At 39.6% G+C, this 17,068-nt stretch overlaps 1 protein-coding gene across 6 annotated transcripts in view; it reads right to left on the bottom strand.

Moving 5' to 3' along the window:
- CRACD (capping protein inhibiting regulator of actin dynamics) overlaps positions 1-17,068 on the bottom strand; it is a 279,081-nt gene that overhangs the window by 259,676 nt on the left and 2,337 nt on the right. The window contains exon 1 of one of the 6 annotated variants that reach the window (XM_037829849.1): positions 8,027-8,112. The exons of 4 other annotated variants lie outside the window; for them this stretch is intronic. The gene's annotated coding sequence lies outside the window, so the exon portion shown is untranslated. Of the gene's footprint in view, positions 1-1,319; positions 1,417-8,026; positions 8,113-17,068 lie in introns of those variants that run through there. One more of the 6 variants, XM_037829850.1, reaches the window with a different exon arrangement.

Here is a 17,068-nt window from a genome sequence, read left to right as displayed (position 1 = left end):
TGTTAGGCAACAGGGACAGAGAAAAACATCCTCTGAAGGGAAAAATACAGTGTTGAGACTCAAACATGATGCAATTAAAAACTTTTTTTTCCCCTAATCTTTCTTCCACAAATAAAATCACAAAAGAGACATTTTAACATATACACCTTTAGGGTCAGTCAAACCTTCCTCATACATGGTGAACTGAAAAGCCCATTCAGCCTCACTCTAAAGCTGATTTGGGAAAACCTCCAGTCCCCGTGTCTGGGCAAGCAGGTTGCCTTTAAACGGCCTCCCCTGCCCTGGCAAGACAGGCTGGTCTCATAAAAGGAACGTCCACCCCCAGCCAAGTCTGCAGACTTCATTTCCTGAGTAGGCGGACTTCACCTGCTCAGTGTTTCCTGCTGTGTTCTCTAGACCTGCAGTATCCTCTGAGTATTCCATTGGTGGATTCTACCCTTGTAACTTCGGGTAGATAAATCATTCAGTCTCTCCCAGATGCCTCCCAGCCACCCTCTTCCCCCTCCTCCTTGGTGGAGCACACTGCATTAATTGCATCCAGGGTAAACTCTCTCAGCGCAACTGAGCTAAACCACACCCTTTCCCCGCACACTGCAGCAAAAGATAATCCCCACCAGGCCTCTCCTGGCCTCCCAGATGAGACCCAGATGATGAAAACCAAAGGGAAAAGGGAAACTTGGGATCTGTTTATCAAAAAAGGAACCAAATGGCATCCTGTTCTGCACCCTCTCTTACAAATGTAATAACAGTTTAGAAAGTTGGGCAATGCTTTCTAATCAGGATGTTAAATTAAGTGCAAATATAGGCAATTAAAAATAAATTTGTTTATCTAATGCTCTGATCCAGTAATTAAAGGCTGGGCTTTTATTTCATTTTATATTTAGTTACAAAAACAATAGAGCAATGATATTAAAGAAAGTTCTGAAAAAGTAAAAAAAGAAACCTACCCATAATTCCACAATCACAAAACACCAACTACTGCTTTGGGGATATTCCTTTTCAGCCTTTTACCATTTACATAATCATTTTTACACCAGCTCTTTTCATAAATCGGTGCCTCTGTGTGTTCCTTAGCTTGGAATTTTCTTTCCTATTTTTCAAGTGGCAAATTCCAACTCTCCTTTCAAACTCCAGCTCAAATATGACACCTTCCCAAAATACCTCCAGGCAGAGCAGTTGCTCAGTTCTTCAGGTTATCACAGCAGTCTGTCCATATATCTACTGTAGCACTAACCTTACCGTAACAGAATTTATCTGCTTTCATGACTAATCTCCAATAAATGATATGTTCCATTAAAACACAGGTCGCTCTTACTCACCTCTATATTTTCCAGGACCTAACTTCTAACTGCCACATATATGTAGAAAGAAGGAAAGAAACTTACAATTTTAGCGTACATACAATTTGGATTCAGCTTTGCTGACTCCATTTCATGTCATAAACACTGTTCAATACCCAACTCTAACAACTGCTAGAAGGAAGAGCTCTGTTTGCATCACAGTCTCCAGTAAGTGGTTACCAGGAAACTACGAAAGGACTTTCGTAAGGCTTTTTCAATGTGGTAGGTAGCACAAAAAAATCATCTGGGCAACGTGTACATACATACAGCACTATCAGAACGTGGAAGGGGCCTAGGACACAACACACAGAGCGTGAAATAGTCTTTTGTATTCAGAGATGAACCATACCCATTGTGACAAATAATTCAGTACAGTATAGTCGAAAAGGAACTGAATTTGGGCACTAAAGAAACTAACTTCAAGTTATTACACATAGTACATATCCATTCAACAAAATATCCTTGGCACTTCGCTAGATGCTGGAAATTCAGCGGTGACAAATATGTTTTTCTTCCTAATCCCAATCCCCTCACGAAATTTAAATACCAAAGATATACTGTATAGCTGTTTATGTATGGTTTATGTGGTCCTTTGAAAGGCCACAAACCATTATACTATTTAAGATTTTTTCACCCCTCAAGAACCAATTTTTGTCCCCTTGGAGGCAATCTCACCTTGGCATTAAAAACCGAACCAGAATAACTTCTAGCTAAGGACATGAACAGTAAATAATTCAAAATAAAATTTAATGAGGGTCCCATGGAGCTAATAGAATGATTTTTCCTTTTTTGTTAATATTTTTTCAGGGTTTTATACCTTTTCTTTGCAATGATTAGATTACACTCTTTTAATCAAGAAAACCATGCTTGTTTTTTATCATCTATTTGTTCATCCATCTCCCCACTAGACAATGATCATCTAGAAGATGTTTGTAATCCGATGCCAGACACAATAAATGTTGACTGAATGGATCTAAACTCTAAAAAACCGAACTTAAAGTATAAAAAATCACTTGCTAGCTGTTCCTAAGGGCTGTGTTGAGAGAGAGAGATCACGCTGTATATAACACTCTCCTGCCCCTGCTCTGCCCTTGCAAAAGAGCCCCCTCTGGGTGAAATCAAGATAAATAAACAGGGCCACTGGCTGGAAAGAAATCACCAAAAGGGTGATGTGTGTGGAACTGGAGGAGGGCCACCCCTTAGTGGCTGATTGTGTGTGTCTTAGGGGTTTATTTCCTCTATAGCACCAGAGGGCTAAAGCATCACTGCCAACTGCCCAGCAGCAGCTGAGACCCTCAGAAACATTTCCTGTGGCCTTGAATCAAGTTTGACTGCTTTCCACAAAGTTATTTTAACACTAAAATAAAAACCATAAGAGAGTTTGGTTCATTTTGCATAAATTTTTGTTTCAGATTATAACAAATCATACAGAAATTCAGCAAAATGAGAGGGGAAAAGAACAGAGAGAGTGGCAAAGAGAAGATGGATAGAGAAGTATAAAGAGGCAGGAGACAAAGGGAAAAGAGAGTAGGAGAGAGAACAGAAAGGAACAGTTAGATGAATAATGTAATTCCACCAGCCATTCAGTCAATGAGCTTACTCACAGTGAGGACTTTGGAAAAGAAATGTGAATTTGCTTTGGATCCAATTCCTGTGTGCACTGAAATGCTAGTGTTTAAAGATAAGTAATTTTCATATAGCAGAACCACTAAATGGAAGGGCACTCTTTTAGTTGGTGCACAACTAAAGAAACAACTAGGTGAAAAACAGTGCTTAATCTCCAACATGGCACTTCCTAAGGATTGTCTAGGGTAATTTCACCTGTGTCTGTTTTGAGCCTTTCCCAATAGCTTTATAACCTAACCCAGTAAGAGACAACTCTACTCTACACAATTTAAATGCCCCTCTCCGTAATGTGAGTATTAAAAGGAAAAGAGCAATAAAGCCAAAGTAATGAAGAGAGTGTGCCACTGGCATAAGGTTAGACATATAAATTAATGAAACAGAATTGATAATCCAGAAGTAAACCCTCACATTTACAGACAATTCATTTCAGCATGGGGAAAGAAAAGACTTTTTAACAAATGGTAGTGGGACAACTGAATATCCACAGGCAAAAGAATGAAGTTGGATTCCTACCTCACACCATATACAAAAATTAACTCAAAGCAGATCAAGGACCTAAATGTAAGGGCTAAAATTATAAGTATTACAAGTTATAAAACTCTTAGAAGAAACCATAGGCATATATCATAACCTTGGAGCTTTGCCCTAGCACTAGCAGCATGACGTGCTTTATGGTTCTGACCCCCACAGAAGCCTTGAACAATCAGTAATAATCAGCCGAAACATCTTTCTCAGGGCTCCAGAAAAGAGGTAAAGGACTGAAGTAACAGGGCGAGTGCAGAATCAAGAAGAAGGGCTTCCCAATAGCGGTAGGATCTTGTAGCACCCTGGCTGCCCCCCACCATGCCCTCATCAGCTCGGCACAGGGCTGGCCCCAGCCCCAGGGCAGACCCCGGTCCTGGTTCCAGAGGGAGCAGAGTGGCCCCAGTGCACATGCCCAGAGCAGGGGTGTCTGGCCCAATCTGTCTAGTGGTGGCCTGAGGGATCTGCCATCCCAGAACTTGCCCCACATGCGGAAGGCAGCTAAGAGAGCTCTCCTACAGAAAGCAGTCAAGTCATGCTACCAGGACCATTTCAGGGAAATGCAAATCAAAACCACAATGAGCTACCACCCTCTAGGATGGCTATAATCAAAAAGACATATAATAGCAAATATTGGCAAGGATGTCCAGAAATCCAGGATGTGGAGAAATCAGAGCCCTCTACACTGCTGGCAGGAATGTAAAATTGTACAGTCACTTCGGAAAATTGTCTGGAAATTTTGCAAAAGGTTAAGCATACAGTTACCACATGACCCAACAATTCTGCCCCCAAGTACACACCTAAGAGAAATGAAAACATATATCCACACAAAAACCTGTGCACATTTTTATGTGGATACATGTTTTGGAAACAACCCAAATATCCATCGATTGATGAATGGATAAGTAAAATGTGGTATATCTATATAATGGAATATTAGTCGGCAATAAAAAAATTAATGAAGTAAGATACATGCTACACCATGGATGAACCTTGAAAACATTGTGCTAAGTGAAAGACATCCGTCACAAGTGACTATATATTATATGATTCCATTTATATGAAACACCCAGAATAGGCAAACCCATAAAGAAAGGAAGTAGATTAGTGCTTGCCTAGAGCTGGGAACTGGGGAGAAATGGAGAGTGACTGCTAATGGTACAGGGTTTCTTTTGGAGGTGATGAAGACATTCTGGAATTAGATAATAATGATGGTTTCACAACTATCCTAAAAACTACTGAAATTTACACTTTTAAAAAGGTGGATTTTATGTTATATGAATTATATCTCAATCAAGCTATTATTTTTTAAAATAGGAGAGAAGTAGAAATTACATGATAGAACAGAAGCAAATTTTCTTCTCTATTCCTGCTAGTTACCAGAGGTGAGGCAACACTGTCATTAAAGCAAATGAGCCTCCGTTTCTAAGGTCAACTGTCTTTCGCTAACATTAACAACTTCAACTGAATTAGCCCCAAGTTAATAACTATGAGGGATGACAATTGTGGTATGCCATTTTCTGATACAAAATTATGAATCCATCCACTCACTCAAGGTTTTAATAAACACCTTTACGGCATACAAGATATAAAGCCTTATATAAAATAATTTGTGAGAGTGAAAGTCTAAACAGAAGCACAATTTATGTTTCTCAAACTATTTCGACCTTAGCCAGAGTTCAGACTTTGGGCCCGGATATCCAATCCTGAAACTTCTGTAAGTGTAAAAGAAAGAAATTCAAACTTTGCCAGCAGTAATTGTTAATGTCACAATGTATTAAGGTAGAGGAAAACAGCCTAGATCTTCTATTGACCAGGTAAAAACAATTTTAGATGGAACAGCAAAGAAAACACAAGGGGGCCAATCGTTCCATTATTGTCACCACATGAAGCTCTGGTGTTTCTTCACAAGAAAGTGTCTCTCTCAAAAGATAGGTTATTGCAAGTATACATCACTGTTATTGACATTTTTCTTTCAGGGAATCAATTTTCCCTTTTCCTGGGTTATCAAAGATTATCCTAGCACAAAAACTTTAGGAGGATAAAAGTCTTATGAAAAGAAGTAAGTTATATGATCCTTAGTTGTCAGTACAAACGGAGCTATTATCCTGGCTACTCTTAATTCAAATAATATTATTAGGAGGATCTAACTTTAAAACTTGGAGATTCTTATCATCTGTAAAAGCCTTACAAGGTCTTTTTAGACTAGGTAATAAATGATGGCATAAAGCCATACAGGCCATGGCAGATACAGTGAAAAACCTGTCAGCAGGGCTTCACCAGGGCAGCTGCCAAATGAAAAAGATGGACATTCTCATTCTCTTCCTCCCCCTGGGTACCCAAAGGTACACCTGCCTGTGGGCAACACACACACACACACACACACACACACACACACACACACACTCTGCACAGCCTCTGGGTTGGTTCCCTGAGTATTCACCCAGCAAGCTCTGCTCTGCAACACAGGCAAGAAATGTCTACAGGGGAGGAAGGGGGACTGGAAGCTAGTGATGTTTTACTCCCTCCACTCCCTCCATCCCACTCACCCCTCACCCCCTACCCCCAACCCCATCCTTGCCCCAATCCATTTAGTAGCTGCAGCACCCAGTGTCCTGGAAATCATGAAAGAGAATTTCAAAGAGGAAGAGAATAAAGTTGGCTAGATAGGGCTGAAAAGAATTCACAGATGGTATTAAGAGTCGTGAAAACAGTTAAGGATCAGGTTAGGGAGAGAGGAAACAGAAGGGGTGGCAGGTGAAGCACAGAATCAATAAGGAATGAGGGCAAGCACGGAGAGGCAGACTGGAGGCACCGAGCAAAAGGGTCATCCGAGAGACCCGGGGAGAGGAGGAAGGCATGAAGTGGAGCTGGACGCAGAAAACAGAGGGCCAGGGGTGCCAAGCTAAAGACGTTCTACTGACCTTTTTTTTTTGGGGGGGGGGGAGGGTGCTGGGGGGGTAACTTAAAGGAATCACTCTTGGTTCCTGAACATCTGTGACTCAGTTTCCTTACCTATAAAATGAGGGTTTGGAATCTGAAGGTGGCTATTAATGAATAATAACTACATAAGGTGCTCACCCCTTACGTGCAGGCAGGACGCTAAGCTTGTATGAACATTATCACATTAACTGGACCCCTTCCAGGTTCAACATATTCGAAAGAAAGAGTCTACCTCTGTAATTGATTCTAATCCTTCCTTTGATCTGGGACAGTCTCTCTTTTGGGATGGAGGAAGATGAGGAACAAAGACCCAGCTTCTCGGCCACTCCAGTACTATTCTGGCAGCCTCTTAAACCGGGTAAGAGATCCCCCCTCCCTCCCTCCTCCCGATGTGAAATGCTCGCTGAAAGCAAGGAAAAAGAGCCAGTGGACTACCTTAACGGGGGAGGCATCTAACACAGCACATAATTTTTCCATTGGATACTCGGGGAGTGTGAGAAAGAGCCAGTGCTGACCCCCGACTTCTGCCAGAATGCACTCTAGAGGCTCTTCCTGAGCGCCCGAGTCTTGCCTGCCCAAACTCTGAGCGAAGAGACCCCATTCTCCTGCCCAGACACTCTCCTGGTGATCTGACCCAGTGTCGTGGCTTTAAACACCTTCCCTAAACTGCAGACTCTCAGCTTTGTACCTCCAGCCCAGGTCTCTTCCCTGAAATCAAATTCATGTGTCATCGTAACGTCTCCATGTTGAGTTTAAGCTGTCCAGAACCAAACTCCTGATCTTCCTGCACAAAACCCATGCTCTCTTTAGTCTTACCATCTCAGTTGGGAAAGAAACCCTGGAGTCATCCTTGATTACTCTTTCTCTCACACCTCACATCCAAACTACCAGTAAATCCTCTCAGCTCTGCCTCCAAAATGGATCCAGAATCTGACATTTCTCTGTCACTATCATTCTGGCCCAAGCTACCAATGACCTTCTAAATGGTCTCCCTGCTTGTATCCTTGTTCCCCTACAGTTTATTCTCAGTGTAAGTCATGAGACTTCCATTGTAAGTTATTCTCAACGTAAGTAAGCATTCTCAATATGTCAGATCATGTCGTTCTGAGGCTTAAAACCCTCCAGGGGTTTCCCATCTCATTTTAAGTAAAAGGCAAAGTCCTTATGGCCCACAAGGCCCTACACTGTCTGATTCTCTTCTCCTCAACCTCCTCTCCTGCTACCCTGTCCCCTCCCTCAGTTAGGGCTGCAGTGACCTCCTTGTTCTTCCTTAGACATGCCAGGACCTTACTCTCAGGCCTGCTTTAGTGTTAGGTGATTAATGCTAACTAAATACATAAATCCAAGTTAATAGTGGGTTACCCCTCCCAGGCAAAATATTGCATTTTTTAAGATAAACTCCCTAAAGGTAGGTGTCCACATCTAAAGAAGCGAAGTGAGTGATGAGAATCTGAGATATTACAAAGCACATTTGGATGAGTCAGATTCTTCAGCAAACCAGGATCACACCAATTGCCCATTGCAATCCTGAGGGAGGGGAGGGAACTGGCCCCTACTCCTAATCTCACCTTTCCCATCTCTAATAAACCTCTCACCTGATTCTGGTTTTTCTCTGGAGAAAAATCATGTATGTCAGTTTAAAAAAAAAAAATGCATCATTTTTCCTCTTCAGAATTCCCATTTTCCACTCCTAATATCCTACAAGAAACAGAGGCTTCTGAATGAACATGTCCACTCTTTCCTGAAAAAGCAAGCATCTTAAATAATCTTGCGGTCCAGGCAATCCTTGTTCTATTTTGCAACGTTTCATCTGAACCCTCTGTTTTGGTTTCCTAAAGCTGCCATAATGCAATATACCAGAAATGGGTTGGCTTTTTCAATGGGGTTTTATTAGGTTACAAATTTGCAGTTCTAAGGTCATAAAAGTGTCCAAAATAAGGCATCAACAAGAGAATACCTTCATTGAAGCAAGGCCGATGATATCTGGGGCTCCTCTGTCACATGGGAAGGCTCATGGCGACGTCTGCTGGTCCTTCTCTCCTGGTTCAGCTTTCAATGGCTGTCTCCAGAGTTCTCTGGGTGTTTCTCTGAGCATCTGTGAGTCCTCTCTTAGCTTTCCCAGGGCAAATTCTGGATTTAATCTCTTGGCTTCTCTGAGCTCTCTGAGTTTCATCTATCTTTTATCCTCTCATAGAGGGCTCAGCAAGGGAATTAAAACCCACCTTGAATGGGCTGGGTCACATCTCCATGGAAACAACCTAATGATAAGGTCCCATCCACATCCCTAATGAAAAGGTCAGTACCCCCAAGAATGAATTAAAAGAACATGGCCTTTCTAGGGTACATAACTGCTCCAAACCAGCACACCGTCTTAACTATTTAAATTCCTTATTAAATCTCTTTTTAAATGCATCTGGCTCTAAGCTTTACTTACCTTTGTCTTAACCCATTTCCTTTTCTTTACTTTCTCCTATCAATGTCTTCTTTCCTTCTCTATGTAGTTTTCTGGCCACAATTACTACACCTCACTTCTTCATTGATTCTTTCATGCACTGATTCAACAAGCTATTTATTTAGCTTTCTCAATGTACACAGCACCGTGACAGGCCTTCCCCATAGATTTTATGCTGTGTGTGTGTGTTCCAGGTAGACATATGGGGCCAGAACACAACAATCCTGTTTACAGGCAGAATCACCACCAACATTCATCTCCCTTTTCTTTTCCCCACATTTGAGACAATGAGGACTTCAACCTAAATTGTAGATAAGCAACCGATCCCAACTGAGATGAAAAATTCCTCACAGGGGAGGAACCCTAGAGCTTTGACGTGTATTTAACGATGTTCAGAAGAAAATTTAAGGATGGAAGTAATAATGCATTGATCAGATTTCTTACCTCTTGGGGGGGGGCGGGTGGTATTTAAAGCTAAGCAGCTTCATGCTGCCTTCTGCTGTTTGTGGAGAAGCACAAGCCCCTGCTCTGCGTTGCCTGGTATCCTAAGGGCACCTTCAAATCTCACTGGCTGTGAGCCCAGAAAGTAAACCAGGGCAGCACACACTCCATTTGAAGAAGAACTGACCTGTAATTTATCTCACTGGAGATGGGGGGTATTTCAGAGGAGGTGAGGCTCACCCCCAGGGGTGTGAGGGAAGGAAAAGTACACCTGCCAGTGGCCTCAAGCCACAAACAAGAAATACAGAAGGAAGGCGATGAGTCATGGAAAATAATGGTCTCCTGCCACCTGTGTGATCATAAAGGCTCACAGCAAGGGGTTCCAAAGGCACTGCATCACCTTCCTCAAGTACTGAAAACCTCCTGACATCCTACTTCATTTGCCTTGTCTTCTTTCACCCACTGCCCAGCAACCACCGCTGGGCCTCCCAAGCCACAATGCCAAACCTCAGATGATTTCAGACATTTTCAAGGGTGAAAAATAACTTCGGTTGTTTGTGACCAGCCTGCATCCAGATAAGGACTGTAAAAAGGGCATTGCATTTTGGGGGGCTCTGGTAGAAATTTTGGGTGACTCTGTAAAAAGCAAGCCCAGTTCAAGATGAGAATAGAAACCCAGAATGCATGAGATAAGGAATAAGTGGAAAAATTTTAAATTATGGGTAGAGACTTGAGGCTACACTTTGAAAAATGTCTGTGAATGAGTAGAAGAAAAAAGAATGGTGTCTCAAAAAGGAGTAAGGCCTGGAAGTATTTTTTTAATGATAAGAGAGGCCTAAGAATATTTACATTAAGAAGGAAAAGAATCAGAGGGGAGAAAGAAGATCATCCTCCGATTTTCTGAGGAGGCAGGAGGTAATAAGGTTAAGAGACCAAATGGAAAGGTTGACTTTGGAAAAAGGAACCACAGGGGAGAAGAGTGTGGATAAAAATTAAATGAGATAATGTCCAGGAAAGCAACCTGTCAAGTTACTGACCCACCCTATTGTAAGTTATTAATATGCAGCACCGACAAATATCAACAGAGTAAGCATTCAAAAAATGCCTGTTAAAATAACTGAGTTACAGAGAAAACCTGAAATGGTGAGGCAGTTATGGGAACTGAAACATTTGAGAAAGGAAAGGAAGACAAGCAAGTTCATGTTGAATGGACTCAATTTCCAGAGAAAAGCATGACACTACATTATCCAAAAGTGAAGGAGGCAGGACTTATCAGTTTGAGCATTTCAAGAGTATGGAAAAGGCCTGAAATAACTGCTTTGAAAAAATCTACTAAGGAGTCAAGAGCGATATATAAGAATTCATTGCAATTTGTAATTAGTTTATTAATGGAAACCTGTTAGACTTGAGAAATAATGATGGCTTAATCAGGACAGGTAATATAAATGTGTACTAGAGCCAGTGACAAGAGTTGGGGGCACAGGGAAGTGATCCAGGGTTTGGAATTGCTGGTGAGTAGTAGCTGGGGCTCAGGGAGGGTATCAAACAGTACGAGGAAGGAGAGTACTGGTGAGTACTCCTGGGTTGAGTATGAAGGTAGATAAAGCTAGAAGGAGACTGACTCGTTGGGAAAATGGGAAGGGGTAAAATAAAGAAAAGGTCTTCATGAAGGCAAAGAAGAAAGATTATCACTATGAGTAAACAGTGGGGTTAAAAGACAAGATTGTGGTCAGAGAGGGAATGTGCTGGTTGTAGGGCTTAGAACAAGAAACCCACAGTTCAGCTATGTTTGTGGGTGGAGATGAATCTATGAACTCATAGCTCAATCCTGAATCCTGGTTGTCTAAATATGTTGTTTCTCCCTTTAAACAGTGAAGTAATTTTAGAGATGCTGGAAAAAATAAGACCCTGCGAAGGCCAGGGTCTGAAAGTTTCAATTTATTCAGAAGGGGAAAGTCCTTATTTGTTTCTTCTCTTGTTGCAAGGATGGTAGGTGGTATGAACTTTATATTAAACTATTCTTAGCTCTGGAACTAATGCTAACATATTCGGTCATAGCTGAAGGAATGAGGCAAAAAAAAAAAAAAAAAAATGAGGACTCTAACCTGAGGCAAGGTACAGAAATGGCTCATTTCTTTTATAGTGATGCATTATTTGGTGCAGTAAAACTCTGAAATATCCTCTAAGGAAATACTTGTTTTCTTATTTTCTTTTTAAAGGCACTGGCTCTAACCAATCAAACACAAATACTGTATTTTGAAAAACTACCTATAAATATGACTGCATAAAGAGCAAAGTCATATATATATATAAGACATGCACACACATTTATACACATAAAAAATTCAATAACCAGAAAACTATTTCAACAAAACAGTTTTGATGTTATTATTTCACTAAATAAAAATCAAGGTTCAATTGCATCTGAGAACAACTCTTTTTCTTCTTATAAGAAGACAAAAATGCCCCAAAATATTCTGTAACAGATTCATTGACTCTATACGTGCAACACTGGGGTCATGGAATTTATCCATTTGTGAGAGCCAAGACGGCACCCTGGGAGTGAAATGAGGAGGTGACTAATAGCTCTATTCCTGCTTTGATATTAACCTATTTATCAATGCTAATTCTATAGCTCACTACAGTTAAATCAATCTCATGGACAAAAAGTGGTAGTGGAGACAAGTCCTATGAGTTCACAGTTCAACTCTGAATCCCTGCTGTCTAAACATGCATATATCCATAGTTCATAATGACTGAGCTATCAAAGTTAGGCTTCCCATCTTCTATCTTCCTACTTCTGCTGAGACATGTCAGGAAACATTACTATTTCTAAACTTCTTAATGACTCTCACTCTCCTAGAAAATTTGCTGTGTTCTCTTTTGTTCTGATTTTACTTACCAGAATTAAAGGAAGCACTTACTGAATCCTGGTTGTCTAAATATGCTGTTCTCCTCATTCTGTTCCTCCATCTATCATTTATAAGGATGATTTCCTGAAAAGCTGTATTGCATGTTTTTTACTTACTTAGTCACTGCCAGGTTGAGAGTGCCAATAAGTTTACATTGGTGTTTTCTTCCAATTGTCCTAAGTACACATTTGGGCATAGCAGTAAAGACAGTTTTCTTCATTTGGACAATGAAAATCATAATCATCAATACAGCTCCAGGTTGTAATCAAACAATAACTTTTAGTCAAAAAGGAAAATTTCTTGAAAAAGTTGAACGTAGTAGTTGCAAATCAAAGATTTATAATGAAAAACATCCTTAGTGGGAACCATGATCTATAACCCCGTCCCCATAAGAAATAACCAGATTGAAAGAAATATCTGGTTACTCACTAATCCATTGGACAACTTATCTCCCACCAGCACGAGCTATGGGCACGCTAGGACTCTAACTTCAGCAAAATGTATGATTAGTACAGAAGGAAATGTGACAGAAAAAAGCAGGTGAACACCATGGGGCAGAATATCAGTGCTAAACACAGATATGTAAGAAAACCTTCTGGGGGTTATCGGTAAAGTTTTGGGAAGCAACATGGAGGGAAAAAAACAAGAATGACCAAGGCCTGACTACTCTCCATGTCAGATACCCCAACTGTAGGAGGCCCCATATTTCTTGGAATTTACTCATGGTCTTGCCCACTGGCTTTCCAGGAGGACTCTGCCTGTAAACACACAGGAAACAAGCAAACAAAAAAATCATAACAAGATCTGCTAGAAAAGACAAAGAGTTTAACAGAAACAACAAAAATATTTGATAATCATGTTATCTTCCACATAGTAAAATAATGCTCTGAAATGCAAACTTGCACGTTTTTGGAATTGTCTCTCTAATTACTCAACTTCTACTGAGAGAGATTCAGGCTGCTCCTCCCACACTGTCTTGCTTATTAGTCCCTCTGTGATCAATGATCTGCCTTCACCAGATGCTGCGCTGGGTTAAGAGTACAACATGAGATCACAGAACAAAGCGGAGCTAACTGGCCTACCCAGGAGTTGAACCTGTGACCCTGACCTCATTAACTCTAGAAAACAGTTAACCCATCACAAGCATGCATGGCAGTTGCACAGTAAATAATGCCAGGAAAGCTCACTGCATCTGTCACACATGGAGACTCTGGTAGGGAAAAAGTCATTCTGAATTCATTAAGAACTTTACAAAATGGAAAAAAAAAAAATCTGAATGCCATCATTTAGGGAAGCATGGAATTCACCAGCAGGATCTCAACGGTTCTGCTGAATCTGTGACAAGTTTCCCAAAGAACATCAGCTGTGGGCCCCATGTGAGAAAATAAATGGCCTTGGCCATGATGGGGTTTGGAGTAATGATGTTTCTGCTTCCAAAAACAGTGATCTTGGGACCTTGGCCTTTCCTTTTTATTTCTCCCAAGTGAGGAAACTGTGGGTTAATGATTATAGACCATAATTTTCACAAATTATTCATTGAATCCGGCTTATCCCAGATTTAAATAACTAAGTTTTCAGGTGACCCTCTGTTTCACTCCCTTGCCTGCCTACCATTCTACTTCCCCTTAGTCTCAGCCAATTCTTCACCCAGGTGTATGGTGTAAGGCCAGTGGACCTCCAGGTTCTTACTTCCCCAGGTAAGAAGTGTAATACCTTTCCAACAAGTTGTCCTTCCTTTCTTGTAACTTGGAATAATTCCTCTTAGCAGCAGCGATCTGCACTTAAGTTCTATTCTAACAACCTGTGTCAGGTGAGCTATGCACTTACTCAGATTTGTATATTTTCCAAACTGTTTCCTGGATGCAATTTTTTTTATCTTTTCCTCAAACACTTAATATCTAATATAGTGCAAGTTTAACTGAAATTTCCACATAAGCCCCAAACCTTGAAGACATCGTGTGGAGTGAAATAAGCCAGGTACAAAAGGACAAATATTGTGTGACTTCACTTATGTGAAACAACCAGGATATGCAAATTCTTAGGGACAGAAAGTATATTACAGGGTCTGGGGGTTGAAGGTGGGGAATGGGGAGTTAATGCTTAATGGCTACAAGAGTTTTTGTTTGGGTGATGGAAAAGTTCTGGTAATGGATGGTAGTGATGGTAGCTCAACACTGTGCGTGTCATTAACACCACTGAACTGTATACTTGAACGTGGTTAAACTGGAAGTCATTAAATTGGGAAATGTTATGTTGTATACATATAAAAAAAAGAATAATAGTGGCACAGAATATAATAACACGAGTTCAATAATTGTCTGAACATACAAATTACAGTGACCACTTAACAGTGGGAATGTTTCTTGTTTATGCTCACAAACACTGTACCAATCCATTGAGTCACATGTTAGACAAATGGAATAAACTAATAAAATAAGCATAAAACATAGGCTTACTACAATTGTACACAATTTCATTAGCTGCAAAACTATTTTTTGAGTACCAACTCAGGGATGAAATCTGATGTCCAACATAAATGAAACTATATCTATAGTCACTTTAATCTTAATAGAAAATGATGACTAGTAAACAGAAATATACAAATTTTCAACCCACATGAAAAACCATGAAACTGCTGTTCTTTCTCTAATGTAGCATCATGATCTACACAAACTCTGATTTTTAAAACTATCAGCTTTGAAAAGACTAAACTTAATTCAACAAATAAGCTGTTATACATATATATATATATGTTTAAAAGTTTGAAGTTCCATGTAGATTGAAATTTCCAAAGCCAAAGGGCCAAAGCAGAAGCATATTTATAAATCTTTAAGTACCTGGTAATAACCTTATTTATAAGATACACTCCTACATAGACAGCAATAATGCAAACCGGGCACTACAAGAATTTGAATCTAGAAAATGTTAAGTGTGAAAAAAAAAAAAAAAAACACACAGGGAAATTTGCCTTTGCATTATCATTTTAAATGATCTATTTGGGTATGTCAAGTATCATTTAAAAAATATATATTTCCCTGAAACATTCTTTTATTCTTCCTGATAATATTTCTTAAAGAGAAGGAAGGTCCTAGAAATATTTTTTTAGAAACTGCTAAAAATTTAAGAAACATTTGCAAAGAACTGAAATATAAAAAAATATGAATAGTTAAGACTGTTGGTGATGGCTACTTAACAAATACTTGACAAAATACTTATACTGCCTTGTGATTTGAGACCAATCAATATGCTATAAAGTACTCTCTGTAGCTCTTAAGTCTTTATTTTGTGCCTTAACAAAAGCCGACATTCATTCATAATGAAGTCTTTTTATAGTTACATAGCTATTTCATGTCTCTTCTGAAGATATATTAAAACTTTAGGTGCTCAATAAAACTGACCAAGTCATTGACTGTATCACAAAACCTGAGAAGCTATTCCAAAATATTTAAATCAAAGAACAGCTAAAGCCAAACTAAATGACCAGCCTATCCAGTGTGCTTGCTTACTTTATAAAAATAGTTAGAAATCTTCTTCAGATGGTCCATTCAAAGGAAACTACAAAAGATGTGCCTTAATGGGTTTGCTTTGAATTTCTCAATATTTTCATTTAAACTTATGTTAAAGAAGGAATGAAATAACCTTAGAAATTGCTGTCAGAGAACATCAGAACAGTGTAGGGGTTAAAAGGGCAGACAGACTTTGGGGTCACATAGAACTGGGTTTGAATCCTTGCTTCATCCCTTATTAACTTTGTGACCTGGAGAAAGTTACTAAAACCTCTTTGAGTCTTATTTTCAATTATTAAAATGAAATATAAGGCCTACTTACAGGACTATTGAGAACTCAATTAGATAACATACATGATAGACTACTTACAACAGTATCTAGACTATAAGAAATAATGATTATAATTAGTAAGAAACGTTTAAGAACCTATTTTTAAGCATAATTTAATATTCAAATACCAGCTACTGTTGTAACTCATTTGAAAGAAAAACAAAGATTCAATAATAGTTTTCTTTAATGCACTCAACCCGACTAGCCTCCAAATTAGTGCTTTTCAAACTGTGGGTCCTGACCCATGAATGGGATATGAAGTCATTTAGCGGATCTCAAGTGGCATTTTAAAAATAAAATGGAATAAAACATATAAGAATGCATTGCACATAGGAAGTGTAAGCATTGCTTCATGATAATACATATTTGTAATGTGTCTGCACACTGAGTGACAATGCAAAAATGCATTTCTGGCTGTGCAAAAATAAAGCTCAACAGCCACTGTTTTTACATTATAATAATAAAAGTAAAAATAATAGATGACACTGAATGCTTTTGCTAGACATTGTGCTAAGCACATATATACATTATACATTATTCCATCTGATCCTCACAAAACTCCTGTAAGATAGGTATTACTACTGCTCCCATTTCAGAGATGAGGAAATTGAGGGTGAGAGAGATTAAGTTACTTACCAGAACTAGTAACTGGTAAGGCTGGGGCTCAAATTCAGCCACCTGACTACAGAACCTGCGTGTTTAACTACTTCAGTAAGTACAGGGTTGTAAAATGTAATTTTTCTTTATATAAAAGATATTCAAGATATTTTTCATGACACTTTATTCAAGCATGATTTGCTGGGAGTGTGGCATATTTTGGAGCAGGTTGGGATGAAGGAATCAGGTGTGAGATCCAGCTTCTGTCCCTGGCTTTGTTGCTTTAGTGATGTGGTGCTAGCAAGTCATTTAATCTTGCTGTGTCTGGATTTCCTCACCTACAAAACGGGAATGATAATATCTGCCCTGCTTCCCCACCAGCCATTGTGAGAAACGTA

Source organism: Choloepus didactylus, chromosome 3, assembly GCF_015220235.1.
Source record: "Choloepus didactylus isolate mChoDid1 chromosome 3, mChoDid1.pri, whole genome shotgun sequence".
Taxonomy (NCBI): Eukaryota; Metazoa; Chordata; class Mammalia; order Pilosa; family Megalonychidae; genus Choloepus; species Choloepus didactylus.
This window is presented reverse-complemented; position numbering and strand designations above follow the sequence as displayed.